Raw genomic sequence first — 17,225 nt, 5'->3', positions numbered from 1 at the left:
ACTAGATCCACTGAACATATAACACATGTTCTTAAACAGCTCCATTGGCTCCCAATTCACCTCCGTGTCAATTTCAAGATCCTGCTTCTCACTTTCAAAGCACTTCATAACCTCGCTCCTCCATATCTATCCGATCTTCTCCATACATACTCACCCCTTCGTACACTCCGCTCTTCTTCAGCTTCCCTTCTGTCAGTTCCACCTGCTCGCCTGACTACCATGGGACTCAGAGCCTTTAGTTGTTCTGCCCCGAGACTTTGGAATGCACTTCCACTTGCTCTACGGACCACACACTGTCTCACCTCTTTTAAATCACTACTCAAAACCCATCTGTTCAGAATTGCATACACCTGATCTGTCTTAGGCCATTTTACCTTGCTCAGTTTTTATATTTGCTTTTATGATTGTTTATGTCTAAATTTTATCTACCATGTTTGCTATATATACATCTTTTTAATGTTTTTATGGTATTGTTTATGTGCTACTGTAAGGTGACCTTGAGGGTCTGAAAGGCGCCTATAAATAAAATGTATTATTATTATTATTATTATTATTATTATTATTATTATTATTATTATTATTATTATTATTTGTATTTTCCATCTTTTTCTACACATATTAAAAAGTTTGTACATAGTGTCTGTACTTTTGCCAACTCTGATGTGACGGTGGGAGTGTGAAAAAACCTTGGATATCAATGAAACTCCGCCTCCTTCAGTTTCCTGTACTTCAGGTTAGTTGAACAGAGTTGCTGTTGCTTGTTGAGGAGTCATCAAGATCAGGTATGTAAAGAAGAGTTTTTTTCATTGTCATCAGAGAGTTTTATGCTAACAGTCAGCTAACAGTTTACATTTGAAAAGAGAAATGTTCATTTACATTGAACTTGTTTTCATACCCTAGCTGAATAGACATTCATTTTCGTGGTTCAACTATAGAAAATGTCCTTTAGTGGTGGTGAAACCTTAGAAAGATGTTTGGGATGAAGATTAGAGGACATAACATTAAACTGAAGCTATAAAAGCCTAACATGTGAAAAACTATATACCATGTGTGTAAGAACCCTTATCGAGACATTATACTTTGTAAGTATTTCAAAAGCTGCCATGAAACTGTTGGAAAAACCACAAAAGTGTAAAAAAAAAAAAAAAAAAAAAAAAGTATTTATATTAAAGTCTAAATGTGTGCAACTGAGAGTTTGGAAAAATATGACTGAAATATGTGAGTTGTTTTTCTGTATTTGTTTGTGTCAATAATCATACACATAGACCAGCAGGTTCAGCTCCACCCTTGTGTTTACAGTAAACTCTTCCACCCCACATGACATTTATTATAAACTCAAACTTTCCCAAGGACTACACCTAAACTATTCAATAGAATACTCAATCAAATGAGTAGTATGACTACAATATAGAGATACTTAAAACACAAAAATAATTTATTATACTTTAGTAAATTATACAGGATACTTTTTGTCATCAGCACACACCAAGTGGACTTGAATGTTATCTCTGATAGTATATAACAAGTTGACTAATGGCACATTTCTACTTGTCCGTGTCTAAGTTACAGAAGAAATCTGTGTAAACGTAAATGAGGTAGGTGTACTGCATTGCAACGTAATCCCATTACAGAGTCTGAGGTAACAAAGACAGTAATGAGCCTGTTTGTGTTTCTACAGTAATGGTCACTTTGAAGTTTCTTTGGCTGGTTTTCATCTTTGCTTTGTGTTCATAAAGACACTAAAAGAAAGATATTATGTGTGCCTTCATTAGGATAAGGTTAGGGTTAGTGTGTGGGACCGTAGCCTCCATTTTATATTGTTAACTGGTGATTATATCTGAAAGACAGTGTCTTTCAGACTATTTCACCAAGTAACAAGAAAATCATTTATTAAATAGTGTAATGCAGCGGTCCCCAACCCCACGGCCTCGCACCGGTACTGGTCCGTGAGTCGTTTGGTACTGGGCTGCGAGAGTTGAGGCTCGGGTGTGAAATTTATGGTTTTCAGGGTTTTTATCATTATTTCTTTAAGTGTTTTTATCGTTAACTCAGTTTCCCTGGGTCTTTTCCCATGTGTTATGAATAAATCTTCATTCTTTTGTTACCGGTACTGGTTTTACTTTGTTGTATCTATCCACGACACCTTAAAGGCCACCCATGAAAACACTGTCAGTTATAAACTGGTCCGTGGTGCAAAAAAGGTTGGGGACCGCTGGTGTAATGAATTACTTTCTCCAGCAAGTTAAGTAACGTGATGCATTACTTTTAAGAAAAGTAATGAGTATATATGGGGTGGGGTGTATAATCCATTACTTTTTTGAGTAATGACCCCAACATTTCTTATGAGAATACATAAATCTTTGTCTCAAAACGTATTTCTGGTGTTTCAGGACATGTGATGAGGTCACCGCAGAAGCTGTACTGCTCACTGTAGGATGAAGAGCGTCAGCTCAAAGTTGGATTAAAATCTTGTGACAAACCAGAAGATCACTGATACTAAGTGAAAATGGCTGAGCAAGGATTTAAATTGGACGAAGAAAAGTTCTTCTGTTCAATCTGTTTGGATCTATTGAACGAACCAGTGACTACTTCCTGCGGGCACAGCTTCTGTAAGAGCTGTATTAGGAACCACTGGGATGCAGAGGACCAGAAGGGAACCTACACTTGTCCTCAGTGCAGACAGGCCTTCATGTCGAGGCCAGTCTTGGGGAAAAACACCATGTTAGCAGATTTAGTGGAGGAGCTGAAGAAAAATGTACTCCAAGCTGCTCCTCATCCTCAGCATTATGCCGAACCTGGAGATGTGGCCTGTGACGTGTGCACAGAGAGAAAGCTTAAAGCCTCCAAATCTTGTCTGCAGTGCATGGCCTCTTACTGTGAGCTCCACCTTCAGCCTCACTATGAATCACCAAATTTTCAGAGACACAAGCTGGTGGAAGCCTTGACAAAGCTCCAGGAGAACATGTGCTCTGTTCACAGTAAAGTGAAAGAGCTCTTCTGTCACAGCGATCAGCAGTGCATCTGCTCTGTCTGTGCTATGGAGGAACATAGTGGCCACGACACAGTGTCAGCAATAGCAGAGAGGACCGAGAGGCAGAGAGAGCTTGGGCCGAGATGGCAAAAAATCCAGCAGAGAATCCAGGACAGAGAAAAACACATGAAGCTCCTTCAGCAGCAGATGGAGGCCATCGCTAGCTCTGCTGATAAAGCCATGAGGGACACCCAGACCATGTTCAACCAATTGCACCGATTGGTGGAGAAAAGAAGCTCTGACGTGCAGCAGCAGATCAGATTCCAGCAACAAACTGAACTGAGCCGGGCCAAAGAGCTTCAGAAAAAGCTCCAGCAGGAGGTAACTGATCTCAGAAGGAGAGATGCTGAACTGGAGCAGCTCTCACGTACAGAGGATCATGGCCAGTTTCTCCTCAGCTACCCCTTACTGTTAGGACTCAGTGAATCCACACATTCAGCCAGCATCAACATCCATCCTCAGAGCTACTTCCAAGAGGTGACGGCAGCTGTGTCAGAGCTCGTAAATAAACTGCAGTGCATCCTGAGTCAGGACTGGTCTGAGGTCTCACTGACTGAAGGGGAGACTTTACTGAGAACAGAACAGCACAAGACTTTAGTCAAGCAACAAATGCACTTGGTGCCACCACCACCACCATGCCTCCAGCCTCCAACAGAGTCCAGAACTTCAGTGAAACAGCAACCATGGTTGGTGCCACCACCACCACTAATACCATCCCTCCAGCCTCCAACAGAGTCCAAAACTTTAGTGAAACAGCAACCATGCTTGGTGCCACCACCATTGCCATATATCCAAACACTAGATGAACTCAAGACTTTAATGAAAAAACAATTGCACCTGGTGCCACCACCATCTCCTCCACCACCATCTCTGCAACCATCAGTAGAATCCAAAACTTTTGCGAACCAACAACCATGTCTGGTCCTGCCAGGAGAGTCTAAGACTTTAGTTAAACAACAACCACATTTGGTGCTACCGCCACCATCTTTACGACTACCAGCAGAGTCCAAGAGTTTAGTTAGACAACAACCATGTTTGGTACTGCCACCACCACTTCTCCAGTCACCAGTAGAGCCCAAGACCAGAGATGAGTTCTTACAGTATTCTCAGCACATCACTCTGGATCCAAACACAGTGAACAAAGGGCTTGAACTATCTGAGGGGAACCGGAAGGTGACATGGATAAATAAAATACAGTCATATCCTGATCATGCAGACAGATTCATAGATACTTTTCAAGTTCTGAGCAGAGAGAGTCTGACTGGTCGGTGTTACTGGGAGGTAAAGAGGACTAGGTCTGTTTCAGTAGCAGTGGCATACAGAAGTATCAGTAGAACAGGAAGCGGAAGTGTATTTGGAGACAATGACAAGTCTTGGGCAACATATTGTTGCTTGAGTAAATATGAATTCAAACATAACAGTATCGTTACTTTCCTCTCAGGTCTTCGGTCTTCCACAGTCGGTGTGTATCTGGATCACAGTGCAGGCATTCTGTCTTTCTACAGTGTCTCTGAAACCATGACTCTCCTGCACAGAGTTCAGACCACCTTCACTCAGCCCTTGCATGCTGGGCTCTGGGTTGGTTTTGGATCCTCTGCTGAATTGGTTTCAACTTCAGTAGTTTGAAACTGTCGAAAAGGCAGCATGTGATTCTTTGATTTATTTCAGAGTCAAATTTAGACTTTTCCCTGTTGTTCACATTTGAACTTCCTGTCTAACACATAAATTCCTTTAAATTCAATTTTAGTTATATAGCACCAATACGCAAAAACAGTAATCTCAGGAAACGTTAACTATTACGATATAGATACTAAAGTGCCTTTCCTGGTTGGCAGTTTTTGCTTGTGTGTGTGGGGGGGGTGTCAAAATGGAGTTTATGCTGTCACGATTCTTCCCCGTATGAATGACTGTGTGCACTATGTTGGCACAGCGGAGTATGTCACAAAACTAGATATCCTTAAAGGATAATGGAAAGTCCCACTAATCACCTGCACATCTGTGCTTTTGTTACACTGGACAGTATAGAGTGATGCCATTTGGATTGTGAAATGCACCAGCCACATTCCAGTGTCTAATGAGTAGTGTTCTGTGGGGAATCAGTAATTGGGAAGTGCATTTGCATGACATTGTGGTCTGCTCATCCATCTACCTGGACTGAATATGTCAAAACCATCAGTTAAATTCTCACTCGATTATTTGCTGCCTCTCTGATGTTTGGTCAAAGGTGAATTTGGTAAAGCTGTAGTTATGTATCTCGGTAAACAGGTAGGGCAGGGACAAATCATTCCAGTAGCTGCTAAAGTGCAAGCAATAATGGATTTCACCACTCCAGAAGCAATTCTTGGGTATGGCTAGTTATTACCAGGCATTCTATAAAAACTTTTCTGTTTTTGTAGCCCTACTAAGCAGTCTCACCAGTCCCAAGGACCCCGTCTTGTGGTCCAATGAGTTCAAGCTGCTTTTGAAGCAGCCAAAGCTCTCCTCTGCAGTGCCTCTGTGCTTGCTGCTCCAGATTTTACACATCAGTTCAAGCTGGAAGTGGATGCCAGTGCGTTAGGGGCGGGTGCAGTGCAACCACAGGAGGGTTAGCGTTGTGTTGACCATCTGATTTGTTATTTTTCAGAAAAATTCAAGAAGCATCAACTGCATTACAGCATGAGTGAACAAGAGGCCCTTGCTATACTGCTAGCACTGCAACATTTTGAAGTGTACCTCAGTTCCAGCCCTATCCCAACCATTGTGTTTTCAGACCATTAAAGAAGACGCTCTCCCAAGGGTGTAAAATAATCTCTTTTTATAGGGGGAAATGTTTATTTTTTGGGGTGGGGGAAATGTTATGACCCAGGATAATGGGTTTATATGTGTCTGTGTTTATATGTGTGACTCCCACCAGAGGATGTGGTTGTGGGTTTTTCTCTCTCCTGCCTCCCAGGTGGGTCTCCATGGGTGTGTCTTGATGGAGAAAGGTGCATGCTGAGTGGTTGGATTGAATTCATTCCTGTTCCCGGATTGAACAACTGGTTGGACAGCAAGCTCTCAACCACCAGATGACAGCCACCTCATCCCTCTCCCCTGGCCTCCACCAACCAACAAACAGCCTGTGTATTTGATTGTTGCGTTGAGTGTTTCTGTGTGAAAATCTTATAGTTTGTTAACAGTTTATTAGTCTGTATAAGTTGATTTGTGTGTCTGGTGATACGAGGGCTAAATGAATTTGGGACCTTTTGCTTGTTATCTTGGCATTGGCCGACGATGTAACACCTTCCACTGAGACCATTTCCGATGAGGTTTCGGTGAACAGTAGATGGTCAGCTGAAGGCCCACATGGATCCCTCATGTCCTATATCTTTGTTGGATTTCCTCTCATTATTGTTGAGGACACCGTACGTCCGGCTTTTGGGGAATAATAAAAATATAATGTTATGTTTGTCAAATTGTGTCATCTTTGGCATTTTTCATCGATTCAACTAAAGAAATGGGAATGATGATGTGTTTTTGTGACAAGGTGAAAAAGAGCTAAAACATACCATTTCTTTGCTAACACTGGTTTATCCATGGAGCCTTTATTGGTCTTCTCAAACTGTTTATATATGACACTATGACATCTCTGCTCTGTGGATATCTTAATGTCCCTTTACAGAATTTCTTCAAAATGGTTGGCGTTATGGTCGCTGACCTCTAGGAGCTCTCCGCATGTGAGAGAACTCTTTGTCCTCCTCCTGTGTTTCTGTGTTACAACCCACTCAACAGCAAAATGTTATCTGGGATGAGATATAACAGCTGGATTCCTGCAACACTCCCTGACAACAGCAGCATTTGAGCCTCCATGTCCTTTGCATTCATTCTTCTCATCACATGAAGGTTCTTTATTTTGTGAGGCCTAGTGTCTGTAGCTTGGTTTATATTAAATTCTTTTGTGTGTAGAATAATGAATTCATGAAATCCGAATCAGAATACTTTATTAATCCCTAAGGAAATTAGGTGGGTTACAGTTGCTCCAAGATACACTGACTAACAGACTAAACAGACTAAACTATTTAAATTGTCATGATACGCTGTGTGCAGACAGGAATTGGACCCAAATGCAAGCTCACGGAAAATGAAACTCAACTCAAACTTTAGCTTTATTTACTGAAGAAGGCCGAAGGTGATACAAAACTTAAACTGGGAAATACTAACTCACGGAGAGACACAGGGAAAGTCACACAGCTTGAGGGAGGACGAGACACAGAACTGAGGGAGAAACGGACATAAATACACAGAAGGATAACGAGGGACGTGGGAGCACAAGGGAAACACAGGTGACACCGATAATCTTAACGAGACAGGGCAGGAGCAAACACAACGTGCCGTACACTGACGGGAGATTATCAAAGTAAAACAGGAAGTACGCAGAGATGCAAACTGGAGGACAGAGAGAGAACACAGGGAGAACACAGACATAGCAGGCTGAGGAAAACACAAGGAGGAGAAACGAAGCATGGGAACTCACAGATACATGCAGGGGGAAACAGGGGGTAAATACACGAGGGGAAATCAAATAAACTAACTGAATAACCTAGGAACCATTGAGTAAATAATGAACAAAATACAAAAACACAAGAAAATTAAGAACACCGGGTCAAAATGACCCAGGACCATGACATATATAATACAATATGTTACAGATTTTACTAATTTCAGATGTACAAGGTGTTACGCCCCTAGTCTAGGCGTGTAGAGACGCACATAAGGTTGGAGGAGAGAGAGACAAATACCCGCCCTGATTCCCAAGCCAAACATCCAAAACCAGTTGTGAGTAAAAAAAAGTGATTTTATTGAAGGTAATGAAGCATAGCTCCAGGGTGAACCCAGGCCAAAATAATAAACAAAACCAACTAAGTCCCACCAGAGAAAACTAACTAAACCCTAGGAAAGAAACAAAACAAACAAATGACAATACTAACCCTCGCTCCCTAACCCGGAAAACAGGAGAAAACGGTTCCCAAAGAAAAAGGCGGCTCACCCCTTCCGCTTCAGCCTATGGGTGCCTAAGCACTAAGTTAACACGCGGGGAGCGGCTCACACAAACACACAGCAAAAGTATAGGCTGGAAACCAGGGCCAGGACCGCGTCGGCTGTCAAACTGCTCGCTCGCTGGCTCGCTTCTCTCTCTCTCTCTGGCAGGAGCTGTCAGAGCGGCTTTTTGAACGCGGTCACGTGTTCCACGGTCCAATCAGCTGCTCACTACTCTTCATTAGGGGAGGGACCTGCAAAGCGTCTTAAGCACAGTAAAGAGACAGAACAAAAGAGCCCACACAGTGTTCTTATGGCCACAGCCGCAACACCCCCCTTCCCAAAATCAAAGACATCTCCTTTGTAGATGTTTTGACAGTTACGTTTAAAGGAAAACACGGGATAGGGCATCCGCTAACACATTCTCTGTACCCTTTTTATGGCGGATTTCCAAGTTGAAATCTTGCACCAGGAGAGACCATCTCATAAGCCTTTGGTTCAAGTTCTGCATTCGCATTAGGAACACCAGGGGATTGTGGTCGGTATAAATGATCACAGGCGAGGGGCTGGAACCGACATACACCTCAAAATGCTGCAATGCGAACAGCAGAGAAAGGGCCTCTCTTTCAATCGTGCTGTACCTTCGCTGATGGACGTTGAATTTCTTTGAGAAATAGGCGATTGGGTGATCCACACCATGTTGGTCTTCCTGTAGCAATACGGCACCTGCTCCATTTGCACTGGCATCTACCTCTAATTTAAAAGGGCGTGCAAAATCAGGGCAGCCAGCACTGGCGCACTGCACAGGAGAGTTTTAACAGCCAGGAAAGCACTCTGACACGCAGAGGACCACACAAAAGGTTTCAACACACTGGTGAGGCTAGTGAGGGGTGCGACCACTTCTGCGAAATTTCAACAGAAACCCCGGTAGTAGCCCACCATGCCAAGAAAACGGCGGAGCTCACGCCTAGTACGAGGGGCAGGACAGTCCAGTATGGCCTGGATTTTGGCCAAAATAGGGCGCACTTGGCCCTGACCCACCTGTTTCCCTAAATACGTCACCATGGCTTTACAAAATCACACTTGGTGAGGTTGAGGGTGAGGGATGCCCTTTCCAAACGATGGAACACATCAGCGAGTGTTTCCATATGCTCTGACCAGGTGTCTGAGTAGACGACAATATCATCTAGATACACTTCACACTTGCGAACACTTCCCAGCACAATATTCATGAGCTGTTGGAATGTGGCGGGGGCGTTGCGCAACCCGAAAGGCATGACAGTGTACTGAAGAAAATGGTCAGGAGTAACAAAGACAGAGATTTCGGCCGCACGTGATGTTAGAGGAACTTGCCAATAGCCCTTTAACAAGTCCAGCTTAGTAACAAACTTCGCAGAACCGACGCTATCGACACAATCTTCCATTCTGGGAAGAGGATAGGAGTCAGGTTTGGTCACGCTGTTCACCTTCCGAAAATCTGTACAAAACCGTGGGGTCTTATCCGCTTTAGGCACTAGGAGACACGGGGAACTCCACGCACTAGAGCTAGGAACAGCAAGACAATTTTCCAACAGATAAGAAACTTCTGTCTGGAAAAGAGCACGTTTAGTGGGATTCACCCGGTAGGCATGCTGCTTGATTGGAGGATGGTCCCACACATCGATATCATGCTCCAGCACGGTGGTACGGGATGGAGTGTCCGAGAAAAGATTAGGATGATTCTCAATCAACCGACACACGTCATTTCGAACATCATCATCTACCTCAGTTAAATGTGACCCTAAATCACGTACGATTTCAGAATTCCTAAGTCATGCGCAGCCCACAGCACAACCGACAACCAAATCATCACTTCCTGGGTCATACCGGGTTTCGGAACCTGGCACCCCCACAGTCGCAACTGCTGACACACCACTAGCAAAGTAGGGCTTCATCATATTAATATGACACACACGACACTTTTTCCTTCGCTCTGGGGTGTCTATGACATAATCCATGTCACTGAATTTCGCCTGCACTGTATATGGACCACTGAACTTTGCCTGAAGGGAAGAACCAGGGACCGGTAAAAGTGTTAACACTTTATCACCAACCTCAAATTTCCTTTGCACAGCTTTCTTATCAAACTTCCTCTTCATCTTACCTTGCGCTGCAACGAGAGCATCGTGTGCGATTGCACATGCTTTATGCAAACGCTCTCTAAAAGAACTCACATAGTCCAACACATTTACCTTAGGAGCATCTGTGTCGGACAGAAAATTTTCCTTGAGTAGTTGCAACGGGCCACGCACTGTGTGACCGAACACCAGCTCAGCAGGGCTAAATCCTAGTGACTCCTGCACGCTTTCCCTCACCGCTAAAAGTAGCAGTGGCAACCCCTCATCCCATTCTTTTTCAGACTCAAGGCAAAATTTCCGCATCATAGATTTCAACGTCTGATGAAACCGCTCGAGTGCACCTTGCGACTCCGGATGATAGGCACTAGATTTCTGATGTTTAATACCAAGTGATTGCAAAACTTGAGCAAAAGTCTTAGACATGAAATTAGAGCCTTGGTCGGTTTGGACAACTTTTGGTAACCCGAAAGTGGAAAAGAAGTTCATTAACACTTTAACCACTGATTTAACTTTAAGGGTGCGCAATGGAATTGCCTCGGGAAAACATGTAGCAACGCACATCAAAGTCAAGAGGTACTGGTGGCCTGATTTTGTTTTAGGGAGTGGACCAACACAGTCAATGAGTATGTGTTCAAAAGGTTTCCCTAAAACTGGGATAGGGTGTAATGGAGCGGGTGGAATGACTTGGTTAGGCTTACCGCTAATCTGACAGGTGTGACAAGAACGACAATACTTAGCAACGTCATTCTTCAGTCCTGGCCAAAAGAAATGGCGCAGAATGTGGTGGTAGGTTTTCCTAATACCTAAATGTCCAGAAAAATTGTCATGGGCAAGACTAAGGACTTTGGGCCGGTACTGTAGAGGCACCAGAACCTGCTTAGATACATTCCAACCCAGATCACCAGCTGCAGGCGGATACCAGGTACGCATTGACACATCATCCTCAACACTATAAACACGAGGGTACTGGTCACTAGAGTGGGCAGCTGAAAAACAACCCACCAGAGTCGGGTCACTGTGTTGTGCCAAAACAAAATCCTTTTTGTTAACTCTGGAAGGCAGTTGAGATGTCACGGATGGGCTAATAGACAGCATCGCCTCCGAGTCGCCCATCAGCAGGTCACAGGTTTTAGATTCAGACTCCGGCTCACCACCAGCGCAGAGAAAAGAATCCGACAAATCAACGTCACCATACTTGCGCGTGTGCGCGCGAGTTACAGCGCAAGCAGGGAAAACAGAGGGTGAGCGCTCAGGAGCAAGGTCAGATAACAATAGAATAGAATAGAATAGAATAGAATAGAATGCCTTTATTGTCACTATACAGTTGTACAATGAGATACAGAGCATCTCCTACTCAGTGTAAACATGCTGGGGGGGGGTACAGTTCTGCAGCGCTATATACATATGGACAGTATTAACATATGGAAGAAGATGTGTATATATATATAAAATGTACAATTTACAAGCCGTAAGTAATATGTAATAAATAGTGTTATGTATATACAGTTATTGCACATAGAATTGGTATTGCACAGTGGTGGTCCATAGAGGAAGTGGGAAGTGGGGGGCTGTGTTATCGGTACATGTGTGAGTTCAGGGTGGTTATCGCTTTGAGGAAGAAACTGTTTTTGAGTCTGTGGGTCTTTGTGTTGATGCACCTGCAGCGCTTCCCTGAGGGAAGCAGGCTGAACATGTTGAAGCCAGGGTGGGAGCTGTCCTTGATAATGTTTGCTGCTCTGCTGAGGCAGCGGGAGGAATAAATGTCCATCAGGGAGGGGAGAGGGCAGCCGATGATCTTTTGTGCTGTCTTGACCACACTCTGAAGCCTCACTCTATCCGCCTTGGTGCAGCTGCCGTACCATACCGTGATGCAGTAGGTTAGCAGGCTCTCAATGGACGAGTGGTAGAAGGTCAGCAGCAGGTTGGAGTTCAGCTTGTACTTCCTGAGGACTCTCAGGAAGTGCAGCCGCTGTTGGGCCTTCTTGATGACCGCTGAGATGTTTTCCGTCCAGGAGATGTCAGCAGAGATGAGGACACCAAGGAACTGGAAAGTGTGGACCCTCTCCACACACTCCCCGTTGATGTAGAGGGGGGCTAAGTCAGTGCTGTGTCTCCTGAAGTCAACAATGAGCTCTTTGGTTTTCTTGGTGTTCAGTGCCAGGTTGTTTTCTGAACACCATGCTGCCAACTTCAGGACTTTCTCTCTGTAGTCTGCCTCGTCTCCCTTTGAGATGAGTCCGACTACCGTGGTGTCATCAGCAAACTTGATGATGAGATTGTTGTTGTGGGTCGGACTGCAGTCATGGGTGTAGAGAGAATACAGGAGAGGGCTCAGCACACAGCCCTGTGGGGAGCCGGTGCTCAGTGTGCGAGTGGAGGAGAGATGAGGGCCGAGTCTCACAGTCTGGGGCCGGTTTGTGAGGAAATCCTTTATCCAGGCACATGTGAGAGGAGGGAGGCCAAGAGTGACCAGTTTGTTGATGAGGATGTCCGGGATGATAGTATTAAAGGCTGAGCTGTAGTCCACAAAGAGCATTCGGACGTAGCTCTGCCGCTGCTCTAGGTGACTCAGCACAGCGTGGAGGGCTGTGGCGATGGCGTCTTCTGTGGATCTGTTTGCACGGTATGCAAACTGGTGGGGTCGAATTCTGGGGAGGTAATCCTTGATGTGCTGAAGGACTAGTCTCTCAAAGCATTTCATGATTACCGGTGTGAGGGCCACAGGGCGGTAATCATTCAGGCTGGAGATGGGAGACTTCTTCAGCACTGGGATGATTGTGGCTGATTTTAGACAGGATGGGATGGCTGCCTGATCCAGTGAGAGGTTGAAGAGTCTGGTGAAGATGAGGGTGAGCTGGTGTGCGCATGCGCTTAGTACCTTGCCAGGTACTCCGTCTGGACTGGCCACCTTCCTGGGGTTCACTGCTAGGAGCACGCGTCTGACATCATGCTCCGTTACAGTGAGTGGAGCGGTGCAGGAACCAGGTGAGGATGAGGATGGGAGCAGATGAGCAGATGAGTGTTGCTGTTGTGGTGTTTCAAAGAGGGCGAAGAAGCTGTTTATTTCCTCTGCCAGCTGCACATTCGGATTTTCTGTTTTCGCAGTGCTGCCTCTGTGGTTGATGATGTCTTGCATTCCCTGCCACACCTCTCGTGTGTTGTTGCTGGACAGGTGGGACTCGATGTTCCTTTTGTGGGCTGACTTGGCTTTTTTAATCCCCCTTTTCAGGTCAGCTCGAGCAGCCCTGTACAGAGCTCTGTCACCTGATCTGAAGGCGGCATCACGGGCTTTGAGGAGTGAGCGGACCTCGCTGGTCATCCAGGGTTTTTGATTTGGGAAAACCCGAATGCTTTTGTCCACTGTCACATTTGCAGTACAGAACTTGATGTAGTCCAGAACTGATCCTGTGAAAGTTTCTAGGTCCTGGTGTTCAAATATGTCCCAGTCTGTCTCTGTGAAGCAGTCTTGTAGTTTGTGGAGAGCATTTTCCGGCCAGGTTGTAACAGTCCTTGTGGTGGGCCTGGCACTGCGCCTGAGGGGGGTGTAGGCTGGGGAGAGCAGGAGGGAGAGGTGGTCGGACTGACCGAGGTGGGGGAGGGGTATGGCTCTATATGCATGCTTGATGTTGGAGTAAACATGGTCTAGAGTGTTTTCTCCTCTGGTGGGACATTTGACATGCTGATAGAACTTTGGGAGTACAGTCTTTATGTTGGCCTTATTAAAATCACCTGCAATTATGTGAACACCATCCGGGTGGGCCCGCTGCTGTTCGTTAATGGTGTTCAGCAGGATAGAGAGCATCGTGTTTACGTTGGCATCGGGTGGAATGTACACAGCCGTGATGATCACTACTGTTAGCTCTCTCGGTAGAAAAAAAGGCCGGCATCTTACCGACATGTACTCAAGGTTCGGGGAGCAGTGACTGTTTATAATTGTCCCGTTGTTGCACCAGCTTTCATGCACGTAAATACAGAGACCTCCCCCCCTGCTCTTACCGGAGTCCTTTGTCCTGTCCCAGCGGAGCAGAGTGCGGCCTGCTAGCTGAACGCTAGCATCGGGTATTCCCGGGTGAAGCCAGGTTTCAGTGATGATCAAGGCACAGCAGTCACGAACATAGCGATTTCCCACTAGTCGTTTTGCTTCCTCTCCCTCCGTCTGCGCCTCCGCCTAGTCCCGATAACAATCCACGGGGAGCCCGGTGGTCTCGCTATGTGATCTGGGATGTTGTGCGTACGAAGAAAGTCTAGTGAAACAGATGTTTGATGCTGGTCACCGATGTCTATGAGGCTCTGGCGGGTGTAGCAAACTTTGAAAGTAGAGCCGATGGTGCAGAAAAAAATAAGAAAGACATACAAACTAAGCAAACTAAACAAAAAAAAGGAGTACTGAGATGGAGAGCCGTAAGCCGCTGCAACAGTGTGCGCCGCCATCTTGTGTGCACCACAAAGTATCAGGCACAGGATTCTCAACCACTCTCGGAGCAGAAAACACTTTCCCGTTCGCTAAGTCGTTCCCCAGAATCATCGCAACTCCGGGCACTGGCAAATGATCGCGCACCCCAACCGTTACCGAACCGAAACGAGCGGAGATTGAAGAAACACATTGTGTAGTGGCACTCGCAGCACATCCATTTTTACTCCCCAGACAAGAGCATCCGAACCGCAAAAAGAGACATCAGAAAAAGGCAAAATACCCCTCAAAATAAGTGTCTGCGTGGCTCCGGTGTCACGCAAAATCGAGATCGGCACCAGATCCTCCTCCTTTCCGTTCAAAGAAACAAATCCTTCCGACACAAAGGGACGGTAGCTGTCATCAAGGCTGTCACTTCTCACTTCATTGTCAGGTGAAGTGGAAGCAGACATAGAACGAATGAAACCAACACTTTTCGGCTTCCTTACAGTGTGAGCCTGCTCCTTGCCTGTAGTGATGGACAAGCAGCGACGAGGTGACCGATTTCATGACAATAAAAACATTTGCGATCTGACACAGGAATAGCAGCAGAACGCGCCTGTCGCTTAGGAGAAACCCTATAACTTTTGGCATGATGAGTTGCGGAAGCGTACTCACAGCGCGCCGTCAAGAGTGCTGCACGATGAGTTAACACAAATTCATTGGCAAGGACAGCGGCCTTAGACAGTAACCCCACCTTCTGTTCATTAATGTACACCACAATATTTTCAGGGAGACATGTCTTACACTCCTCCAACAGGATCAACTCTTTCAGCTGAGTAAAGTTCTCCGCTTTACTGGCAGCCAACCACTTGTCAAATAATACAGCTTTCTCCCGTGCAAACTCCACAAACGTTTGACTGTCGGACTTGCGACACGCACGAAACTTCTGGCGATACGCCTCCGGGACTAATTCATAAGCTCGCAAAATGGTGGATTTGACAATCTCATGATCCAGACTGTCAGCAATGGAAAGACTCGCACAAACCTCCTGCGCTCTTCCTACTAATTTGCATTGCAACAGTAGACTCCAGACATCCTTTGGCCATTTTAAAGTGGTTGCGATGCGCTCAAAAGCAGTGAAATAGGAATCAACCTCTCCCTCCCTAAAAGGAGGTACCAAAATAATTTGCTTGCTAGCGTTAAACTGGTCTACAATGGAAGTGTCGGGGGTTGTACTTACAGGGACGGGAACAGCGTCCTTCGCTCGAGAAGGATCAAGCTCCATAGCTCGTATGCGAAGATGCATGAGCTCGACTTCCTTGGCCTCAGCCTCCAGCTCCACCTCCTTCAAGCGAAGGGCAAGCCTAAGACCTTCCGTCATCAAACCCGCCGCAGCCTGGCCAGTCGGGTCAAATTTAGGAGACTGAACAGTGACAGGAGCTTCCGCCCCCGACGTCATTCGCCCCTTGGAAGGTTTCGGGACGGCCCCAGCAGCTTCCAACCCCACCGCCATCCCCAAACTCCCAGACCCACTCGGCAAAGTTTTCATCCTCCCAAACACTCCCCTGTCCACCAGTTTGTCCACCAAACATTGTTTAATTTCCGCCTTCTTAGAATTCAACGGAACATCCACATTGAATAAATTAGCCACCAATAGCAAATCCGCTTTTGTGCACCACTCCAACTTTTCAATGGAGGGCTGTTGCGCAAAATCATCCATGTCAAACGACATCACGAGCAAAGCAAACACAACTCTGCAGACAACTAACCGCATATAATCACCCAGGGCCGCAAAAACTCGCGCCTAACACACAGACAAATGACACTCTCCTTTTCTTCCTCAATGACGTTCCCCCCACCGTAAACGCAAAAAGGAAATGAACCAATCACACGAAACCAAAAGGGACGAGCCCCCATTTATGTTACGCCCCTAGTCTAGGCATGTAGAGACGCACATAAGGTTGGAGGAGAGAGAGACAAATACCCGCCCTGATTCCCAAGCCAAACATCCAAAACCAGTTGTGAGTAAAAAAAGTGATTTTATTGAAGGTAATGAAGCATAGCTCCAGGGTGAACCCAGGCCAAAATAATAAACAAAACCAACTTGTTATGTTACAGCTGTGTGCAGACAGGAAAAGGACCCAAAGTGCAGACTCCGGAGACAAAAAGGTGAACTCAAAACAGCTTTAATGCTGAACTCAAAAAGGGTAACAAAACATACCTGGGAAAATCAAAATAAACTTAAACCAGAGAACTGACAGAACACACAGCTAGGTAAACGGTAGAACGCCACAGAGAGCACAGGAAAACACAGGGCTTAAATACGCAGAGGGAGTAATCAGGGAATGGGCAACAGGAGGGAAACACAGCTGGGGCAAATCAGGACTAACGAGACAAAGAAGCATAAACTGAACACACTGAGAAAAGACAGAGACCTTCAAAGTAAAACAGGAAACACAACACAGACTGAACTTACAGACACAGACTGACTGGACACGGGATATAGCAACTAAGGATACACAGAGACGCCGAACTAGACAAGGGGATACAGCTGACAGGGGAGACAGAGCAACTAGAGACGACAGAGACATAAACCATAAGACAGAACTCAAAGAAACCAAAGACTAGAAATTATAAATAATATAACAAACTCAAAAACCCTGGGTCAACGACCCAGGCCTCCTAACAG

Source organism: Oreochromis aureus, linkage group 9 (assembly GCF_013358895.1).
Source record: "Oreochromis aureus strain Israel breed Guangdong linkage group 9, ZZ_aureus, whole genome shotgun sequence".
NCBI classification, from domain to species: Eukaryota; Metazoa; Chordata; class Actinopteri; order Cichliformes; family Cichlidae; genus Oreochromis; species Oreochromis aureus.
The sequence above is the reverse complement of the archived record's forward strand: the minus strand, read 5'-3'. Positions refer to the sequence as shown.